At 36.6% G+C, this 20,654-nt stretch overlaps 1 protein-coding gene across 9 annotated transcripts in view; it reads left to right on the top strand.

Annotated features, from left to right (window-relative positions):
• PDE4D (phosphodiesterase 4D) overlaps positions 1–20,654 on the top strand; it is a 509,895-nt gene that overhangs the window by 387,394 nt on the left and 101,847 nt on the right. The window lies entirely within an intron of this gene.

The following is a 20,654-nucleotide window of genomic DNA, read 5'->3' as shown; positions in this document are numbered from 1 at the left end:
TAATCAGCAAGGCTTTGTCTTTTGAATAATTCTTTTTCTTTACGCTTTTTAAGCACCATTTCATGCTTTTAAAAACTTGGTAAGCACTGACAGCACAGCTTTCTATGAAGTATCAGAAATAAATTCCATTTACTCCCTTAATGTGTCCCACATTTTGTTCTTCTCTCTGTGTCTCAATAAAGCCACCATAAATTTAATAACCACATAATAGACTAATTGTTCGTAGCTATATTTTACATATATAAAAGATGTATTTTAAATTATAGCTTTTTAATATATAAATGGCTGATGTGTTACTGAGGATAGACTAGTGACTAAATACAGTGCTTTGTGAGGATATACATCCAGTTAATTGAATATTAGCCTTATAAAACTTTTGTGTTTCAAATAGTTTAGGCTCTGAGATAAAACCACGTCAGTATTACTGTTAAAGGAGTTAGAAATTTCTTCCAGTTATCTTTTACTGAAACCATTTTGTAGTAAAAGGAAATTAAACAAGTACACTACTCAATCTAAAGAGTAGTCCTAGCTGTTCTCAGAAAGTGTTAAGGCAGAGTTCTGCTGAAATAAATGCAGTAAGTAGTGTCTCTATGTCTTTATTAAAATTCAGTGCCATGTTGGTAAACTAAATATTGCTAATGTGCTGCATTCTGTGGGGTGTCTCCAAGGAAGTGAGCTAAAACATACATACCTTAGCTATTACGTACGACTGTGCAAATAAATCAGGACCTCTGATTAAGTTTTCCTTTTTTTCTTTTTTTTTTGGTTGTTGACTGCCTCCATTAATTGTTGCAGGGAAAGAAAAGTAGTTTAGAAGAAAAAAAAAATCCTTGTAACTAATAGTTGCAGGCTAATTTGAGCCCCAAGTATTCTGTCTAAAATACCTTCCTGCCTCCCTTTTGTTGCTGTGGCCTTTAGTCATAGCGCTAATCTGATATCTGAGAATACCTGTTCTGCTGGTTGTAAGCTGGGAGTCCTCTGCTACCCTGCTGTTTGGGAACACGACCTGAGCTCAGAGGTGGCTCTCAGGGAGACACTTGAAGGCTGCTGGAGAGGGTACATGCTGTTCTGCAGCGGTGTGGAGCAAAGCCAGGCAGGCCCTGTCCCAACCAGAGGGAAAACGGAGTGCAGAGATAAGAGAGAATGGGAGGGAACTGCTGGCTGCCCACACCGAGCCCAGCTGCTGGCTGCCTCCGGGGAGGGGGCAGCTGGGGCCAGCCCACCCTGCCACGCTGCCCTGCCAGCCGCCCCCAAGGTGGGCCTGAGCGGGACCAGTCTCCAAAGTGTCTGCTTGACTTTGCTTCATGTGCGTTGCTGCCTGAATCTGTGGGTTTGCACCCGTGGGTCAGCACTGTCCTGCAGTTCTCTAGGAGAGAGTAACAACAATATAGTCTTGCCAGAATATTAATGCTTAGGGACAAATTAAATCAGAGTTAAATCAGAAGCAGTGGTAGGTGTTCAGGCCAGAAGACAGGAAAAGCATAATTATCCTTTTTGAATCTCTTGATATAGTGATCCCACTCTATGTAAGGGGAGCAGGAGTGCCTGGGAGAAAGGAGAAGATGGGTCTCAAAAACACAGGGACTTGACTGACAGGACTGTTTTAAAGTGTGCATACAACTCTTGCAAGGGTTTGAGAAAAAAATTATCCCAGATTTCCTCTACCATTTCTCATGTGAATAAAGTTCCTGTGAAGATCAGAAACTGGGCAGCCAACACAGACGCCAGTAAAAGGACGGAAGAGATGTAAACATAAAACAGAGAAACCTCTGCTCTTGGTGCCCTGATATCAGACTCCCTCTTTGTCCAAAAGATACAGTAAGTTCAGTGTAAAAGCATATGTGTGGTAAAAGCATATGTGTGGTAAAAGCATGGTATTCTTTTTGGTATTGATATTAGAAAGCAATCAAAGGGTATCTGCATGAGTGGTAGTGTGATGGTACCCCAGCTGGCTTGGAGCACATGCAGGTGAGCCAGGGCTGTGCTGATGCCTCCCCTTTAAAGCTGCATGGGCTGGGGATGGCTGCTGTTTACTGTGATGGCAGGGACTGAAGGAAAACCTCTTTCCTGTGTGGCTTGTTAAATTTATCCTGATGTTATGGTGACTGAAGTAAAAGCAGATGGTTGGTATTTATACGGAACAAAAAAGTGACATATAAGGGTTATTACCTGTCATGTTATTGCTGCTCAATTCTACCACCCATTCCCACTCATTCCTCAATTCAGGGTGTGATTGTGAAGTATAGTTTTATATCATGAATCCTCTGGAGAACAAGCTAGAAGGGATAAATATTTGTGCAGACTTTTCAACTAAGACAATTGATATGTCTTTTTATTCCAGAGTAGAAATAACAAGGAAGTAAAGAAATAACAGTGAATTAAACTTTGCCTGAGAGAGCCAAATGATAATATGATTATATTTTCTTGACTATTTGATAATAATTTTTAATATTTTAAATTAATAATAACTTTTGATAACTTTGAATATTAAAAAAATCTATTTGAAAGAACTTAATTAAAATTTTGGAAGTTTAAGTGAGAAGTTGAGAATGCTTGCTTGATGACAAGTCAAGCAAGCAGCCTCATTTGTTGGACAGACTACAACCTACTGCCTGGAAATGGGGCAGTTGATCAGACGTTAGAACTGCCTTTGTTTTTCATTATATATATATATATATATATATACACACATTATATATATATATATATATATATATATATATATATATATATATATATATATATAAAACTAGCCAAAAGAGCTATAAGCATCTGGAGTATTGTCAGGTTTTTTCCACAATTCTTTCTGCATTATGTGACTAGAGATAGTTATATGTTTACTTTGTGAGTTGGCATTACCGGCTTTTCTTTTGCTTTTGTAATATTGGCCAGTTCAGGCTTTTCTGGGTTTTGGAACTTAGTGTAGGTTAACCTGCAAAGAGCACAGCCTGCCTAGTCACCCAGAGAGCAGAGGTCTTCAACAATTCAGTCTGTGGTACTATGTAAAAAAAAGCACCTGCTCTTACTTAGCTCTAGAAGTGAGTGATATTGCTTGTCTGCAATATGATGGAAATTACTGAAAGATGTTGTCAAATATGGATTTATCAGTCTATGACATATTTATAGATAAGTGGGGCAAAACTGATCTCTTGTATGGACTTCCCCTGACCTTTAATATGTGGATCACAAGTGGGATGCTAAGTAAAATTTTATTGAATGGAGACAGCAAAATTGTTGTGGCTTGACATCAGTGAATAGCATTTTTTCTGGGGCAGAAGAGCTAGAACAAAGAAACGAGCTGACATTCAGCTATGCTGACCTCAGGTAGGTGCACTGCTCTCCTGACTTAAAGGTACCGTCAAGTGGAACTCTGGAATAAGTGTGACCCAGTCTTTTGGTAGCCCTGTCTGACAGGAGGAAGCTGTGGCAACATCATGCTACTTTGGAACTGGACATCCCAAAACAACTCAGTTCCTTGGTTAATCCCTTGGTGCTTGCAAGCCTATTGCCATTACAAAGATAAATGATACTGAATGAGCCATATACATCTAGTTTATTATTATCAGACCTGTATTTAAAGTTAGCTGCTGAATTCCAGGATGGGAATCCCACTGCTGGTGAGATCAACACCAAACCCAGGGTACTCCTTGAAGGAATCCTTGTTAATGTGGGCAAATGTAAGTGTGAACAATATTAACAGTGTTCATATCACTTGACTGCTAAAGGGTTAAGGCTTTTAATTTCTGTGTTGGGTGAATTTCTTTTCCTCTAGAGTATTGTGATTGTCTCTGTGAGGCATTGTTGGTGATATTACTTGTCCCTTGTTACAACATCTTATAAAACTGCTCTTAAACAAAAGAGGGTTGGGACCTCACATAATATCAGACTGCACTTTTAGTAGGTGAAGGTATTGAATAGAGTGTGCTGGGAAAGTTCAGTGTAAGCTGCACACCATTCAAACTCATAGGTAGGGATTGAAGTACAAGTATCCTATGTAAAATTGTGATATTTCTGTTGAGGAAAGCCTGCAAGCTATAGATATAGTCTTTCCTACATGAAGTCTGACTTTGATGGACTTCATAGGTGAATTCATTAAGAAAAATAGGCTTTCCTTAGCCATATGGGTCTCAAATCTAGACAACCATAGAAATTCAAGGTGGTATATATGCTTTTATTTATTGTTCAGTGCTAGTGAGGAAGTCTGCAAAGACAGTTTGACACTGTTTTCCAGAGTGGGATATGTTAAAAATGTTATTTTACAAATGAAAGGGAAAAATAGCAGTTTTGTCAACAAAGTTGTGGTGGATTTTGAAATTATCAAGTAGTCTATTTTCTAATAGAATAAGACATGTCCTAATGGGCCTGGCCAATAGTCTTCCTAACTAGTATTCTGTCATCACCTCTAGCAACAGGAATACCTAAGTTCCTGTCCTGTTTCCATAATGTTTTCCAGCATTTACTGGTGTTGTGTAGGGGTGTTGCAGGGTTCACCATAGCCTTCTCTTTTTCAGATCATCTATGTACCTATTTGCCTAATCTCTTTTCTGAATTTGCCAGTAAACTGTCTTCCCCTACAGCCTTCTGACAACCTTCTGCCTATGTAGGAAAGCCACTTTCTTTAGTGTGCTTTAAGATGAGTTCTGCCATTGCAGCATTTCAGGAAAGAGTCTGCATTCATTTATCCAACAGCTTCATGATTCTGTGATGTTCAGTTATAACCTCCTCAGCCTTTTCTTGTAGATACAGAAAAGTTGTAGACTTCTTGTGTTTTCCTAAACAGGCTACTGCCCCATCCCTTGATCATTTTAGCTCCCATTCATTGTATTTCCTCAAGGACCACTGTGTCCTTGAAGTACAAAGACCAAGGCAGGCATTACCCAAGATGTGAACACACCAATGTTCTCACACAGTTGTTTTTTTTTTTCTCAGCACCTTTGTGGATGTCCAGTATACTGTTAGCCTTTTTTACTGCCATTTCAGGTTGAGCTATATTTTTAAATTATTTTTACTGGGTTTTTTTAGCCACTTTTTTGGCATGTTCCCATCTCTGTATTTTTGTAGAGCAGAAGAATTAGCGTTGCCATCATAGAATATAGTTTCTTTAACATTAATATGAGTAGAACTCCTTATTGGAATAACAAATGTGGGTTTTTTTTAAATAAACAAATATTAGAAATCATGCCAAAAGAACAAATTGTAAAGTGTGACTCCAGCAAAGAAAGGCACCTTCTCCAAGATACTTTCTTTCAAGCTACATCCAGATTAATTTATGTGAAATTCTTTCTCCACCACACACAACCACACCATTTAGTTCTTTCCCATTCACTTGACTGTATTAACACTTTCAGTTTTCCTGAAAATACAATCTTGTCTTTACAGCACAGTTCTCACACCTTCTCCTTGAGCACATCTGGTATGTTATCAGTTTGTGGACAAAGCTCTGTTCAAATCTAACATCCATGAGGCCCAGTGAAGATGTGACATTTCAGTGTCTGTCCCTAGTGTGAAATAAGGAAGAGGACAGCAAGTTCCATGGGGAATTCACTTGACAGCTCAGTTGAATGACCAAAAGCCCATTTACAGCTGGTTCAAGTGAGGATAGAAGGTAGTCCCAATCTGGATCAATGCTGAGATGACATGATGGAAGTCTTCTCCCTTGCCTTCCATTACACCATGTCTGAACCAATTTTTTGCATTTAATTTCACACTGAGGGGTTGTCTTTCTTCCTACCTTGTATTCTGAGAAGCACAGTTGTAGTGTAAAGCATAACAGGTGGGATTCAGCTCATCGAGACAGATTTCTGTCATACCTGGTCTAGTAACCTTTCGGTGGAAAGAAATACTTGCTCTCAGGGTATGATGTCTCTGTGACATATTTTAGAAGCCTGCCTCAGAAAAAGATATACTCTTGATGTCAATGATTTTATCAACCTAAGAAACACTCAACAAAAACTAATGCACATACATGAAATCTAACTTGTATGTGGACACCTGCAGTATGCGTATATAGACAGACTAATTATTTCTGATGCAACTAACTTAGCTTATGCTGAATACATACTTTAATATTTAGTAGTTTTACTATTATCTTATAATATAATGGGAAGATTCGTATAAAATAAGGGAAGTCTAGTATGGAATAGGAAGTATTAGAACACAACAGCAAGAATAAACCAACTGCTTAGCCAAAATATAGTATTGGAAGAACCTTGCAGTCAAAGTGAGGTCAATTCACAACCATGAAATCACTAAGCAGTGATGTCATCATTCCAATGACAGCACAAATTACTTAATCTCATTATTGTGATTCTCATCAGATTTCAGCTATGGTGGTTTCTAATTCAGACTAATATGCACTAGAGTATGTTTATTAGCTCACATTACACAACCAGAAGTAGATTTCTGCACTTCTTTATTTGGTACCATTGCTGATACAGTGAAGATGGGGGCATTAATGACTTAGGTGCATAGTACAATATTATATGACCTTTTAAATATTTTTTCTCTCATCAAAAATCATGAAAGCTTTTCAGATCTATAATGCATAAAATGACAACAGTTTCAGAAGCTAAATGGCAGAAACAGATTTGTTCATATGACCTCATTTTCAAGGATTTGAGAGGCACAGAGAACTCATGACTTAAATTTGTTGCTTCTCTATTTCATTTGCAAGTTTTATAACAGCACTTTTTGATGCCTTTATGAATACACTCAAATACTAATACAATCAAAACCTCATGCACTAATTCAAAAATAATTTTCTCTACAGTTATTTAAGAAATACTTTTCCCTTCTATCAAAATGTTAAGCACTAAAAAAAAGATGATTGCTTCAGAAACATTAAAAACTTACTTTTTCTTTGTCAGATCTCTCAAAATAAATTCAGCACAGATCAGTTTTAAAAAATTAATTCTTGTAGCTCCATTGTGCTTTGTTTCAATTTAGTAATTTAAAATCATTATTAAAATAAACTATTTGAATAAAAATTTAGCTTAGACTAGAAAAAAAGGAATATATTTTTTATGAAAAAACATTCAGTATTTCTGAAATTTATCCTTAAATTTCTTTTAATAATTGTAAACTTTTTGCATTTTTTTTTTTAAAGTTTCAATTTCGGGGTAGTTATATCAGTTATCTAAATTTTGAAGAACTTCCCATACGCAGTTATATAATAACCTACTGAAAAAATTTCTCTATGGTGTGTACCCAAAACAAGTTTCAAAAAGAGGACACAAATGCGACATTCCTGCAGTACAACACATGGCAAAGAGTTGCATGTTGGCGCTTGCTGCCCTGCCCTGGGAGCTGGTGGGATGCTGCTGTAACAAGGGCAGTGAACCCCCTGACACTGTGGCAGGCTGCTTGTGGAACCCCAGTGACTAATTCCACGTGGTGTTGTACCACGTCTCATAGCTGCTGCCAGCATCCACCCCGCACACATCGGGGCAGATTGCAGCAAGCGCTCTTAGGAAATTCTTTCCAAGAGGTATATATTGAGAAGAAAGCAGCCACTCACTGTGAAAGCTTCTTGCGTGCTGCTGCCCTGAAGAGTCCCCTACACGAGATCAGTTATATAAGATCATCTTCTCAGATGATAATCATCTCAGATCATAATCATCTTTATTGTCTCAGACGTTTCCACATTTAGTAGTTTTAAGCTTGTGAGCCATGCTTTCACTTGATATGTGGTCTTTCCTTGACTTAACCAACATTTCTTTTTCTCTTGTCCTAGCCCTCTATATATGCCTTACTATTGGGTTCTGACACTAACTAGTTTACCTTTGCTTCCTCCCATTTGCATGCACATTTTCTGTCTGAGTTTCCGAGTTAGAAATAGCCTTTGCCAAATGAATGCCATTAAAATTTACCTTTGCAAGACTGCCAGAAAACTGTTATTTTCATACTGTTAACTTCACTTAATGAAAAAAATACTGGTTTCAATTTTAGCCTTCAAAACTTCCATATATAAAATAGGTATTTTTATATCTAAAACTGAGCAATTGCGTTACTGCAGCTTCCATCCTTCGTAGCTCAACATCTCCTACATTGTTTCACACGCTTTTTGCCGTACCATGAATACAGATATGTTCAAATCAGTTTAATCCTTTTAGGATATTTGCACCTTAGATGTGTGATGCCTGTACAGTTGGTCAAAAGTCCTTTCACAGAAATATGCATATCTACTTGAAATATATCATCTATATTATACAGTATAACTTATATTTTCTTTGTTGTATTTTCCAAGTGTGTCCAGTGAACACAAAATTTTATTTGTCTCTCACAAGTTGTATATCTTCCCATTTATTGTGAGAAGCCACAGTGTGGTAAAGCCTGCACTCCTTATGTTCTATGAGACCAAGTGAAGCGCATCACGTGTGCAGAAGTGAACTTCTTGGTCTTACTAGTATTTAGTCTTGTTGATTTTCATTGCTTGCCATCCTGAGGTGTCTGAATTAAACCCTATGCATAAACACCTTTTTGCTTTTCCCGATTCTAACTTTTTTTTCAGTCAAATATTTTTCTTTCATAAAAATCTTTCTTTCACCAATCTTCTATTGTGTTCTCAGTGTACCTTGAGTAATGTTTATACACTCAAGTCTAATAGTCACACAACATTCTAAGCTCTCACATTTGAAAATTAAAGATTTAATGTAAATTTCACAAATTAAAAGGTGAGGAAAAGATATGTTGCTTTTAAAATCATACCATTTTAAGGCAATCTCTTCACTTATTCTTGCATAGTCAGCACAAGAATTTGTAGAAGTCCAGAGGGCTGTTCAGAAAATCAGAAATTACATCCTAATATAGAGAGGTGCTCCCAGATTTCCTCTGAGCTCTCTCCCCAGGAACTTCTGGGGAGCCTGACTTTCAAGTTTAGACATCTGACCAAACCTGTGCTGTTAATTTTCCCTGTGTGATCTAAAAAACCTTTTTTTTTCAAGCTTTGCCTTGGGAAAAAAAAAGCAAAAAGTGATATTTTTTTGGGGTGTATTTACTTCTTGTTCTCCATTAATATGTATATTTACTTTGCATGTTTTGCATAAAGATGGTGTGATAATGCTTTTATCTGTTGGTATTGAAGTGCACACAGGAAAAAGGAAATACAGAGGAAGGACATTTGATAGACTGAAATGCTGTTTCACAGATGCTGGTTAGATTTTTTCTGATTCTTGTGTACAGTTTTAAATTATTTTTCATCTGTTAAATCTGAAACTGCATAAAAAAATGTTGGCAGGTATAGCCCCATTTTGTGGAGAAAAATATGATTAAGTAAAGGTGAACATTTAAAAATCAGCAGGCCTGTGCTTGCAGTAAGAGTGTGAGACTTCTATTTAAGCTTCCTCTGACAGACCCAATAAGGGTAAAATGGAACATATTTGCCTGTGACAAATGAAAATTTCAGGCCATGAAAGAACAGCAGTAACATCAAGGCCTCAGCTGGTGGGTGTTCTGGTAATACTCATCAGCAGATGTTTCTTAGTAGCAGAGGCCATATTAGTCCCTTGTTTCACTCCTTACATACTTATTTTGGCTACCAAACACATGCAGTTACCCTGAGAATTTCAGTAGTGGAAAGGGAGAAAACCCCAGCATATGTTCTTACTGGCTGTAAATTGAACTAAGGCCCTGAAGGGATCCCTTGCTGATGCTGAAGCCTGAGGACCCTTTTCCCACCCACTTTCATTGTAGCACAAATTTTCTTCAAACTATTTTAACTGATGTGAAAGCAATTAAAAATGTACAAACACCGTTCCATTTGAGCATGCTTCTGTAAAGCATGGCTTGAAACTAATTTGCAGTAAGCAGCTAGGTTGAAAGGAACATTTACGGAGATGTTGTTAAGGCTTCCAAATGAATTTTGTGTTTTCTTTATGTAATCCTCAATTTTACATTACTTTAGTCTTAAAATACTGAATTCTGAAATTGAAATAAATGAACTAAAATAATTTAGTTTCCTACTATTCTTTTTATCTCTTGACAGTCATCCAACTGCCTGGGCATGAAACAATTCATGTAATTGAACAGGTTGCAGTTTCAAATATACTCTGCTCAGTCCTAGAGTCTTGTTTACTTGGGAACAACTGTTCATTTAAATGGGAAAAAAAATCTACACTATAAATTAAGTAAATGCTTATTTACAGCAGCAGACAATTGGGTTTTGATAGCTTTTCATTTCTGGCTCATATTCTTTCTCTTGTTCCATCCTTTTCTAAATGTCTTTAGGTTTATTCACTGTTTAATACCCACTCTTTCACAACTTAATTTTTCAGAGATTCTGAAAAAGTTAAACCAGTCCTGATTGTGTTCTATAAACATAACAGGGCTGAAAGGAGAATTGGGTGTGTGTCAGGAACTATTGTGATTAGTTTCTGACCAGATTGAATAACAATAATGTTTCGCTGACTTCTTTTCTGCCTTTAGTCTGCAGTAAAACCTCTGCATGAATAAGATAATGAGATAGTAGATGTGTGCCTTTCCTGTGATAAGGGAAAAAACATTCTGGTCAAGTCACTCTGGCTGTTCTTTGGTTTGTGTCTTGGATAGGGAACATTTTGGCTCTGTCTTTCCTTTCATAACATATCCTTTCATAACTCTCAGTTCTTTTCTTGTGCTTTAAAAAACAGACTTTTAAAATTTGAAATGTAATGTTTCCTTAGTGTGCAGCTCATGATACACCAAAACCTGCACTGTAAGTATCCCCATACCTCCAAAGTTTCAGTATGACTATTCAGTGCCCATTTCTATAACTGCTCTATTAGTTCTAGAAGACAATCAGTGTCCAAACAGGTGAGTAGATTGTTAGCTTCTCTCTCTCTTTAGTATATTTAAATTGTGATTTGATAGTTTTATCTGCCTTAAGTTGCTGACAGTTCAAAATATATTTCATAATAGAAAGAAATCTGTGATTTAGAACCCAAAGACACTAAAGTTTTGTGTACCAGGCTGTTACCACTGTTACCTGATATTGCAGGAAATCCTGGTGATAAGAATCTTTCATTTTTACCTACACATAGAGGAAATCTGTCAAGAATGAAGGAATAATTGACATGGGGTGGGGGGGGGGGGGCAGGGGGCGATGCAGGGATTGCAGTATTAGAGGGGAAATATGCACAGCATAAGAGGTCTTTTAGAAGTTAGAATATTTTTGAAAGGCATGAGAAGAGAATACAGGAATCAAAGTCAATAGACCCCTTGGTCTAAATTTGCTGATCAGTGGTAGGCACTAACATTGCACAATTAATTAATTTTCAAAAGTTCAACCTATTCTGTGTCAGTTCTCAAGCAAACTGCTCAGATAACCTTCATTTAATGAGCTGGAAAATGATGCTGGCTGGCTCAGTGATATTGAAGATGTGCCCTTTGCAGCCCAGTCTGCAAAAGCTTGTTTTTTGATTTATTTTCTAGGGAACACTAGCCAAGCTAATCTCTGTTTTGGTTTTTGTTTTAATGTCCCTTTTGACATTAGTCAAGACATGATAGTCACCTCAGTGCCATCTGCTCTGAACTCCATGCTGTTAAGGAAAGATCTATTCTTGCCTAGGTTTCAGTATGACCAAAATGACTGTTTAGGTTTGGTGCCATGTAGAGTCCAGGATATTTGAGAAAATATATTAAGTGACTCAGTTGATATTGGCACAGGCAGTGTTTTTATGCTTGGTAACACTATGATTAGTGACTTAATTGCTGACATATGTTTTCCATTCTTTAAGGGTCAGAGACGTGAGCTGGGAAAACATTAGGAACCACTCTTTGAACCCCTAGTGGTAGCGTCAGCCTTCATAAACTGTTAGCGTTTGTGACAACTCAAATACCACAATTGTCTATTAAAAGGATTTTTTCTCTTACAACTGTGATCCTGTTATCAGTCAGTGTGTAACTAATGTTCTAGTTGCAAACATGCACAGAGAGCTCTTCCCAACGAATCTGAATTTCACCTGTAGAGATCTGCATTTCCATAAAGCCATCAAACCTTAGAATAGTTTGTGTTGGAAGGCACCTTAAAGACCATCTGTCTGCAACCTCCTTGTCATGGGCAGACACACCTTTCCTCCGCTAGGTCAGGTTACTGACAGCCCCATCCAGCAGAGCCCTGAAGACTTCCAGGGATGAAATTAACATGCCAGGGTTTAGGCCTTACTCATATCTATCAGCACTGCTACAGTTCTTCTTTGATTCACAGATAGTAATTACATTTGCATTTTTGGCAGGCAGGATGTTCACAGCTGTGAAGCAATGTATTTTTCTCCTTGGAATATCCATTCTTGAAAAAGGCTGGAAATGAATAACTAGGAAATGACATTTTGTAAAGCCATCACAGCTTTTCATCTTGTCCAAACAGCTTTTCCACCACAGAAAGACTTCCCTCCCCCACAGTTACTCCCCATGTTAGTAAAATGACCATATGACTTTGTTACTGATATTGCGCATTTATAACTTTCTTACAATTATTTATTTCAAAATAAATATTGCTTTGTATTCATGCCGTTGGTATGGCATATGTATCATTACACGGTTTTAGGTGGATGGGAAGAATGCATTTTTCAGTTTCGAGTAGCTCCTCAGAATGTTTTGCTTCATCACCTAAAACTGATTGATTTTCCGACCAGTAGTTATGTTCTTATTGGTTTCTGGTACTAGAAATAGTAGTTCTGTATGATTCATTGTAACTGAAAGCAAAACACTGTATCTTTTTGAACATTCAGATAGACCAGCTGCTCTCTCTGCATTCTCAATTTTTCTTTTTTTTTTTTCTATTTGAGGTATTGAGCATGGTAATATTTGAGCTTTTACTTCAAAATAAGATTTTATTTGAGTTTAAATACTTGTTGGCAATTGGAAATCTAGAATCAAAACTTGAAGAGTTAGTTTTCAAGAACTTTCCAGTTGCTTTCAAAAATCATCAGAAGAGACCACTTAAATAAAATAATAATAAAATTGTGATAATAATTGAAATTTCAGTTCAGTTTTTTTTTTTTAATCTAGAGAAGAAAATCTAAGAGCTATCAGCTCAGAATGTACTTTTGCTCACTAGCACACCCCTTCTCTTGAATTTTTAATATGAAGTATTGATAAATATAATTTCATTTGCTGCAGATAGATATTTCCTAAAAGGGATGAGCTTGCTTAACGGATCCTTTATTTTTTCTTCTCCCTTCTCCACACATGTCCAGCCCATTCACCTTTTGCCTTCTGCTCCTGTTTTTTAAGTGTGTGAATCTTGTCAAGGATTTTACCATAAAAATACTGGTGAATAATGATTTTGACAGCAGACTTCAGAAACTCTTTGACCTTGCTATTTCTGTGTGGCTCAGAACCAGCATCTGGTTTCAGAGTTACTTTCTAGTTCATTTGATGTTAAATTAGCCTCAGACATTGTATTCATTGATGGTAAATTAAAGGACCCATTTCCTGAAATTTAGCTTTGCAGAATGAGGTCTAGTGCAACATTTTTTATTGCAGGTGCTTGGAAAATAAATTAAATCCAGCTTCCCATAAAGGATAGAATATAGAGACAATCACAAACATTACTGTATAATGGTAATATATGGTAATCGTTTTTGAAGATTTAAATGATACAGATATTCCCATAATTGTTTATTTCACCTTCTCACATGACAGGGAATGGTATGAACTTTAATATTTGAACTATAAGCAAAAATTCTCTGCCTTACCTCACTTCTTTAAATACTCATTGAGGAATCTATTTTGTTTTAATCAAACATTTAATTTTTCCAGCATGTGGTCCCTTAAATTGTACAAATCCATGAACACTCTGAAAATTTATGCTTACTAAACTGCACTTCTATGTTGACACTGAAGTTCATTAGCAAAAACTGTATTTACTGAATGCTGCTTCATTCATGCCTTGGAGAAGTCAGATATAATTTTTTTTTTCTTTTTTCATTGCCTTAATTATTAACACTCATGGAAAAAATTCAGAGGAAAATAGTACACAAACCTGCTATCTTTTTTAATAGTCTATGTTTCTCATGGATAGACAAAAAAGTCTGTGGGCAAAAAGCCATGGCTGGGAGGGGTAAATAAAGAATAGTGTGGGAAGATATGCACTGACGAGGCTTCCTTAACGCAAAACTATGAAATTCCCAGGAGGAATACTTGCCCATGTGCTGTCCTGGCAGGGCTGTGTAGTAGGGTATTCTAAGCACATATTTAGCCACTGACTGGTTTTTCTCCTTTACACTTCAGTTACACTTCATCTGGTGCATTATTTGTCCATTTAACTATTTTTAAAAATTTTATTTAGTCCTTTACTGTTCTAAAAAAAATCAAACAAAACCAAACAAACCACTTAATTCTGTCTGAAAGGAGAATTCAGAATGGTTTTCTTTGTCTTATAGAACTACTGCATGGTGGGGCAAAAAATAAAACCACATCTTTGAAAAATCTAATCAGCTTCTCTCCTGAAGTGACAAAGATTTTCTTCTTTGTTTTCTAATTTTTTTTCATAAAATTTCTTATAATAAATATTTGCGGAAGGGTGGTTTTTTGTTTTGTTTGCTGGTGGTTTATTTTATTGTCTTTTCTTTTCCAGTATTTTTTTCTCCATTATTCTCTTCTTTTACAAAATACCTATTCTAATGTCTTCTTCCAGTGCATTTTTATTGAGGGGATCTTGAAAAGCACATATACCAAAACAAGCAAATAAGATAGTCTTCTATTCTTCCTATTCCTTCACAGGTTTTCTAGAGGAAAACTGGTTTTTGTATAGGAAAATCAGTAAATTTCTAAATTTTTAAAAATTTCTAATTTTTAAAAAATATCTAATTTTTAAAAAAATTCTAATTTTTAAAAAAATTCTCATTTTTTATTAGGAAAACCAGTAAATATCTAAATTTCTCATTTCCTCACCTGTATCTGCTTTTGATACATCCTTTAAAAAACAGTGTTTCTGATACTTCTCTTGTTGCCACTCCAAAACTCCTACTACCAAATTCAAACTCCCACTACTAAAATTAATTGGTATTAATTTTAGGTGGTATGTAGGTTTTTGTTTACTTTGTTTTGGTTGCTTCTTAAGATTCAGAACTCTTGGCTCTTCACAAAGTTTGCGGGTAGCGAAATGTAAGATGAAAAAAGGATTAAGTCAGGATGACTCACCCAGCGAGAGAACAGGTTTCGGTATCCTCTAACTCTACTTTATTCCCACAAAACAAACAAACGTAACAAAGGATATCCTGATAGTCTGTCCTTCAGCTGGGCCCCCCTTCCTGTCTGCCTAGGGTTTCTCCTTGGGACGCCAGGCTGCGGGTGGGTTTTTCGGCGCGGTGATGGACGAGGCAGGGCTCCGGCGCCCCGGCCGAGTTCCGCCAAACAGCGCTGCTCCAAAAGGAGCTTTCATCCGGCCAAACTGTCGGCTCTCCTGGGAGCGTTTCACAGCGTGAAATAGCAAGATGTCAGGGCAAAATAGCTGAAGAGGTTGTTCCAAAAGCAGCAATGTTACACGGACATTTTTTCATCTTTAGGAACTGATGAGAGATAGTGGACTTTCTCCTCGCTCTCCTGGATTGTGCATTTTGTAATGTTTCCTGAGTGATATAATCACCTCCTTGGCGCCAGCAATTATGGCGTGTCCTATCCCAGTTTTAGTAATGACATCAAGATCAAGAAAATAGACTTCTGGAATCTAGTTGCCTGACAATTCTTAGTCAGTTGCCTGACTTTTTTGCACTAAGTAAATCACGCACAATTTTTCCTGGTAACGGGAAATTTCATTATACAAAAATGCCCTTATGCTTTTGATTTTTTTTTTTCTGTTTGTAAACATACGTCATGTTAATAATTTTGTCCTAAGAAACTCAATAGTTCAATTGTTATGATTTGTCCAGAATTTTGAATTATTTTGTTAGTTTAAACATACATTCTTTTCGAGTTTGGGGAAGGGTTTGTGGAAAGGGTGAGAAAAGGCAGGACATTTTGCCCAATGGAGAAATGCAGCAGATGAGTTGATACAGGAGGGAAGATGGTTGGTGGACAAAACCAGTAGAAAGCAATCATCTCCCCTCCCAAATGTCTTGTGCGAATTGGAACATGAAACTTATTCTATGGAGTTGGTTTGTTCTTACAGATAATCTGTAACTGTTGAGAAATTTTGGACTGGCCTTGATAGATCTACAGATATATACTTCTGCATTGCACTAGGCTGAGTGGTAAGCTTTAATAGAATGATTTGGTCTTGCTCTGTGAGAAGAATTTTACAGAAGATTTTGTTTGCAATACACAGTGATTTTTAACAGCTTTGGCTTGCCAGGTCAGTCACATTTATGAAAAAAATATTTTTCAGCTACTCTCTCAATTAACTGCATATAATCTGCGTGTAGGTTTATTTAATACTGGAAAAAAAATGCCTTGCTACAAGCAATGTAAACTGGAATTTCTGTTACTACATTCCTTCACCAAGAAATACTCATTTCTTTGATGAGGCATGCTAAGCTTAGCACTGTGTATGGTATCTGAAGACTGTAGCAACCAGTGTTGGAGGTTTTTCTCTCATTTCTAGTTAATTTTTTAATAGTTCTTGAGCATTTTTAGACTCTTGTTTCTTTAGATATTTTAACAAATGTGAGTTGTAAAATATGTGTAGTAACTTGACGCCTCATAATATTTTCTTTGTTTTATTAATACATAGAGCACTAAATTTATAGCTCTGTAGGTTTTGCTTTGTCACATTTGCTTTCAGAATCCAACAGTCATTTACTCAATAGAGATCTTACAGTAACTGGTGGAAACAGACAATACAGGAGCACAAGAGACTGTAACAAGAACATGCTTATATTACAGTAGTAGTTAATGAAAAATGAGACTGTGAATGACGTGTTCCGATGATCTCGAGGATGAGCAGAAGATGAAGTTAATCAAATATGTATTATAGCCAAAATGGAATGTGTTCTTCATCTATGTACTAATTTTTAGAAGGCAAACCTGGAACACTGCATTTGAAGTCAGATTTCTGATGGTCTGCCATTAACAGCTGTTGGTAGTGCTACAGCAGGCTGAAATAGAAAACTGGAGATAAACAATAGTAAATGTAAGGGTCTTCAACATGTGCTCAAATATAAATACAATAAACTGATATAGATGTTATTATGACTGAAAAGTCAAGCACAAAAGCCAAGATTGCATTTGACTTTGGAACTTTGGTTTAGTCTCGTGCTTGAATATTTTGATGCTTTACCTATGTGGTTCTATAGTATTTTAACTTCACTGAGAACTCAAAACAAATGCAACTCAATTAATGAGATAGTCAGTATTTTATCATTTTCTTGCTTCTCATTATATGGTCACGTGCTTTATTGACAATGTGCTTTAAATTGTTGTTTACAATGTGTTGTAAAAGCAGGTCTAATGCTTTCATTAGCTTTTCTGTGCTGCTCACCATTAGACACTTCAGTGCTTCTCACAGATGATAAATTAATTTTTGACTCACCCTTGTGATAGAAGGAATTGTATTGTCCTTACTTAGTAGGTATTAAACCACAGAGATTAAAGTGAAATTATTACCTAACTCAAACATTCAAAACACGTTGTCCAGGACTTTGTTTTTTTTATCTCTGTGGCATGGATACTCTTGCATCCAGAGCATTTTTCAATGAAACAGTGAGTAAATGATGAGGAGCTGGGTTACAAGGGAAATGTAGCACTCCTACTTGCTTCTTCTTACCCTTTTCCATCGGCATTCACTTTTAGCACTCCCAGACAGAGAGCAGTGGATCTGATGGACCTTTGATCCATCCTGAGCAGTAGCTGCTCAGAGGTTCTGAGTTAATCTGTGTTGTGAGTCTTCATGGTTTAAGTTGTGAGTGTTGATGGCTTAAGCATATGGATACCTCAAGCAGGAAAAATACTTAACTAGTGATGCATGATGAAGCAGTCCCTTGGTGTAAGTGACTGATTCATTACCAGGTGCTTTGCAGCTTGAGCAATTGTTTCCAGTTCCTGTTAATAAAATCACTCTTTGATCAGTACCTATCTTCTGTGGTGAAAGACACAAACTCCCCCCCACAACAGGAGCTTCTTCCTCAGAGTCCTCTGAGACTCTGGGCAAGACAGGAGATTTAAAAAAAAAAAACCACTTCAGACTTTTTCAATAATTCTGATACGTGAGGTGACAGACTTGAGCTTGGCCTATACTTATAACTTCTTGAAATTTATGAGAAGGTTCACAGAATCTGTAAAAAATCACAACATTTTGCAGACATTTCGCTAAACCCTTTTGCTAAACTTTGTACAACAAAATATGAGCGCTAGAGTATCTCTAAAAACAGTTCCAAGAATGTTTTAAATATGAAAAGATATAATTTTCTCTGTCACTTTCTATCAACAGTTGACCCTCTTTCCTTTTAAAAACTTGGAAAGAAAATTGCAGCACAGAATTTAGTAATTTAGCAGCAAAAAACCACAATTCTAAACAGTGGAACACCAATCAGCCCTCCTAGATAATGCTATTAGGCATTGTAATAATACATTTGACATTAAAATGATCTCCTAAAAATCTGGAAAAACAAAACCCAAATTATTCATTTTTGTAGATTATAATTTGCTTTGGACTATTGACATGAATTGTCTTTGATGTTACATGCACTCAGTGAATGTGCTTAGTGTCTAATACAAGTGTAAGTGTGTATGCACAAGATAATTAATCTCAGAAATCTTCCAAGGTTAGCTCCTGAACTTGTTACCCTTTCAAGGTTGTTGCCTGGATGTGGCAAAGAACTTCCAGAACTTAAATCACTACCAATACTGTAATACATTTGGTAGAAGTCTAGGGAAGAGGAAGAGAAAAAATTAGCACATTTGGTAAACTAATACAAAAATACAGTATAAAATAAAAATAATTTAATACAAAAAAATAGAAACAAAAAAAAAAAACCCAATACCCAGAATTTAAAGAACTGAAAGGAACTGAAGTGGAAAGGATGAAACAATTTTTCTAAACTAAAGTATACAAAGTTTAGAACTCTGAAGGTCTTAATACCTTGAGCTTTCACCCTTTACAAAATATATAGCTTGCCTTCAATGATAATTACTATTAACATATCCCAACACAAATTCTTGTGGAAGTAGAATTTGTTTGTGATTAATTGCCAGCAATTACTTATTGCAATGAGAAAAATGCTACAATGGTGTGAGGGGAAAAAAAATGTTTCCTGTCAAATATAATTATGTGTCCTTTATCTAGAGCTGTCATTGTCATGGGCAATCTAGAACAGTACCTAAAGAAACAACTGCAATTTCTTATCTAGCTGTCTTCTGTCCATATCCTCTGAAGCTGGCCTTGATTTCATGTTGATATTTATGTGTGCACATTGTACTGTGCACAAAAAAAATCATCTGCTATGTGCAAGGTCCCTGTCATTTGGGCTTTAGAGCTTTTTCTCTTTGGGCCTTTTTGTCCACAACCCTTATCCTTTTTCTTCAATGCACAATTTTTGAAGAAATTGTTCCTTAAGGTCAGTTGTGTAAAGATTTAATAATTATGAACTAAGTGATGCTGAGGATTGCAGGTCCTCTTGTCATAATAGTCACACCTCCTGGCTCACTGGATCTCTTTCTGAGAAGGACCTGGGCATTTTTGAATGAGTTTAGAGAAGGCCACAAAGAAGATCAGAGGGCTGGAGCACCTCTTCTACGGGGATGAGCTGAGAGAGCTGAGCTTGTTCAGCTTGGAGAAGAGGAGGGAGACTTAGAACACCATTAGAACACATTCCAGTACCTGACGGGGACCTAGAAGAACAATCAAGGAAAACATTGTATGAGAGAATGTAGTGACAAGAGACAAGGTAATGGCTTTAAGATGAAGAAGGATAAGTTTAGATTAAATGTTAGCAAGAAACTCCTCATTTTGAGGACAGTAAACCCCTGTAACAGGTTGCCCAGAAATGTTGTGAATGCCCCATGCCTGGAAGTGTTCAAGGTCAGGTTGGATGGAGATCTAAAAACCTGATCTGATGGGAAGGTGTATTCCTTCTCATGGCAGGTGGGCTGAAATGAGATCATTTTTTGGTTGCTTCCAAACTAAACCAGTCTATGGTTCTATCATTCTGTGCTGTATTTTCTGGTATGGGGAAATAGCAAGAAGTAACCACGAGCACTTAGGCCTGCCACCTTCTGTCACAGGTACTCCTTGCAAAAGATCTTTTTGCCACTAATCACAGGGTAGGTGTAACCATATCTTCTGTGACCTAGCATTTATCACCATTGGGGCTGTATATGATAATGTTTCAGAAAGACATGTTTTGCTGGGAAGGTTCCTAATGCATATTAATGTTATGGCTTGGAATGTTTTTACCCATTATATGGACTCTGTATTTTCATCAGTACCGTAGGGTTTAAATACATTTAAATACTGTAGGTCTGGGAAACTCCCTGTTTTCCTACATTTGCTTTATCATACCAGTAATTAATAAAGAATATAAGCAATTTAATTGCTTTTGATGATGGCATTTGACTGGATTCAAAGAAAGAGGAGGCTGAGCTCTTTCAGTGTATTGAATTTTCCATCTGTGGCACAAGTTTGGTTCTCAACCATGTTCTGCTAATATCTTAGGGATATTAAGATATTAAACTTGCCTTCACCTGGCAAGTTTCATTCTCCCCAAGGAAAAAAATAAAAAGAATAACAAAGGGAATCCCAG

This window comes from Passer domesticus, chromosome Z (genome assembly GCF_036417665.1).
Source record: "Passer domesticus isolate bPasDom1 chromosome Z, bPasDom1.hap1, whole genome shotgun sequence".
NCBI classification, from domain to species: Eukaryota; Metazoa; Chordata; class Aves; order Passeriformes; family Passeridae; genus Passer; species Passer domesticus.
The sequence above is the reverse complement of the archived record's forward strand: the minus strand, read 5'-3'. Positions and strand labels throughout refer to the sequence as shown.